The sequence below is a fragment of the Bison bison genome, unplaced genomic scaffold, assembly GCF_000754665.1.
Source record: "Bison bison bison isolate TAMUID 2011002044 unplaced genomic scaffold, Bison_UMD1.0 scf7180017864035, whole genome shotgun sequence".
Lineage (NCBI taxonomy): Eukaryota > Metazoa > Chordata > Mammalia > Artiodactyla > Bovidae > Bison > Bison bison.
Genome location: NW_011494607.1, coordinates 3,829,277 through 3,831,688, shown reverse-complemented (window position 1 = coordinate 3,831,688; position 2,412 = coordinate 3,829,277). Strand labels below are relative to the sequence as shown.

General features: G+C 39.5%; 1 protein-coding gene and 1 pseudogene across 3 annotated transcripts in view; both read right to left on the bottom strand.

The window, feature by feature from the left end:
- Window positions 1-2,412, bottom strand: part of LOC104984749 (cytochrome b5 reductase 4) — a 117,011-nt gene that overhangs the window by 66,640 nt on the left and 47,959 nt on the right. The gene's annotated exons all lie outside the window — the stretch shown is intronic.
- On the bottom strand, window positions 7-1,297 carry LOC104984748 (annotated as a pseudogene). The gene has a single exon (XR_824780.1). The product of XR_824780.1 is annotated as an ADP-ribosylation factor-like protein 6-interacting protein 1 pseudogene (transcript).

Below are 2,412 nucleotides of genomic sequence, written 5' to 3'. Positions count from 1 at the left end.
TGCACAAGGGAGAAAACACACGCTAAGGCATGAAATTAGCTTCATCTTATTCCATGAGGCTTCTGCTCCCACACTATCGAAACAGAATGAGGAATGAATCTCAATTGGTCTGTTCATCAGAAGTGGTAAACCTGGTCTATACTCATGAAGCCAGTTTTTTAAGCAGACCATGGAAGCAGACGATAGAATAAGCTTCCTGAAGTCACAGACCACTATCCTGTATCCAGCTAAAAAAAAGATCAACTTGAACAGTTACCCCGAGTCACTGTTAACTGTACTAAAGGGTGAAGTGCACCACTATTTTATTTTAAAAGTAAGAGTTCAGTTAACCCTGGGTGACAAAAAACCAAGATGAGGAACTGAAGAAAGAGTTGTCCATATAAGGCCAGCTGCTAAGAACACACCCATGAAGACACTGGGCATAAAGCCTTGCTTAGCAAGTCAGAATTTGTACTAAGGGCAGAGTGAGGGACAGCAGAGAGCTACTTCTGTAACATTTTAGTATCCAAACAGCATAACAGACACTGTTCCCAAGGACAATGTATACTCCATTAATCACACTGAATAAAGCAAATGCTTTATTCATTTTTCTTTTCTTTTTGTTTGAGAAGCTTGTTTATCTCTCTTTTGGCCATTCCAATGTACTTCGAAATGATCCCATGTTGGTTCAGTTCAGGAAGCAAAAGTAAGAAAGTCACTATCAGGTAGGTGAGAAGGAGGTTGTGGACTTGCTGTCCCACCCAAGCAACCGCAGCAAGAGAAATGATCATGGTCATGAAGTACATTTTAGGCTTTTCTTCCTTTAGTGTAAAGAGGCGTTTCCACCAGCCCACAGCTCTGCGTCGAGTTTTTACTAGATTGCTGCAAATTTCATGGAATCTTTGCTGTTGCTCGGTGGTCCATTTATTGGAGCCAAAAATTCTACGTGCTAGAATGGGAACAAGGTAGTCAGCCAAGCACAAAAACATAACAAAACAGGAAACACCAGATAGAACAGATGGATCTAGATAGTAGATAGAAACACCAAAGAAACCACACCCATGATGGCAGGTGGAAACCAGGCTCTTTCCCATCGGAGGACTTTATCTGCCATCAGCATCACTTATCCCCATCCTTGCAGCTGCTCTTCCAGACTTGCAGTCTCTGCAGCCAGCAGATTGGTGCTGCGATTATCTCCTTCCGCCATAGTTCTCGACGTGCCGTATCAGCGAGCACAGGACGCCACCAAATCAAATCCTCCGCAGACTCCCTCGCCGCACCCCTAGCGCCCTGTATGTCTTCTTTGGAGAAATGTCTGTTTAGTTCTTTGGCCCATTTTTTGATTGGGTCATTTATTTTTCTGGAATTGAGCTGCAGGAGTTGCTTGTATATTATTGAGATTAGTTCTTTGTCAGTTGCTTCATTTGCTATTATTTTCTCCCATTCTGAAGGCTGTCTTTTCACCTTGCTTATAGTTTCCTTTGTTGTGCAGAAGCTTTTAAGTTTAATTAGGTCCCATTTGCTTATTTTTGCTTTTATTTCCAATATTCTGGGAGGTAGGTCATAGAGGATCCCGCTGTGATTTATGTCAGAGAGTGTTTTGCCTATGTTTTCTTCTAGGAGTTTTATAGTTTCTGGTCTTACCTTTAGATCTTTAATCCATTTTGAGTTTATTTTTGTGTATGGTGTTAGAAAGTATCCTAGTTTCATTCTTTTACAAGTGGTTGACCAGTTTTCCCAGCACCACTTGTTAAAGAGATTGTCTTTTCTCTGTTGTATATTCTGGCCTCCTTTGTCAAAGATAAGGTGTCCATAGGTGCGTGGATTTATCTCTGGGCTTTCTATTTTGTTCCATTGATCTATATTTCTGTCTTTGTGCCAGTACCATACTGTCTTGATGACTGTGGCTTTGCAGTAGAACCTGAAGTCAGGCAGGTTGATTTCTCCAGTTCCATTCTTCTTTCTCAAGATTGCTTTGGCTATTTGAGGTTTTTTGTATTTCCATACAAATTGTGAAATTATTTGTTCTAGCTCTGTGAAAAATACTGTTGGTAGCTTGATAGGGATTGCATTGAATCTATAGATTGCTTTGGGTAGTATACTCATTTTCACTATATTGATTCTTCTGATCCATGAACATGGTATATTTCTCCATCTATTTGTGTCCTCTTTGATTTCTTTCACCAGTGTTTTATAGTTTTCTATATATAGGTCTTTTGTTTCTTTAGGTAGATATATTCCTAAGTATTGTATTCATTTCATTGCAATGGTGACTGGAATTGTTTCCTTAATTTCTCTATTTTCTCATTATTAGTGTATAGGAATGCAAGGGATTTCTGTGTGTTGATTTTATATCCTGCAACTTTACTATATTCATTGATTAGCTCTAGTAATTTTCTGGTGGAGTCTTTAGGGTTTTCTATGTAGAGGATC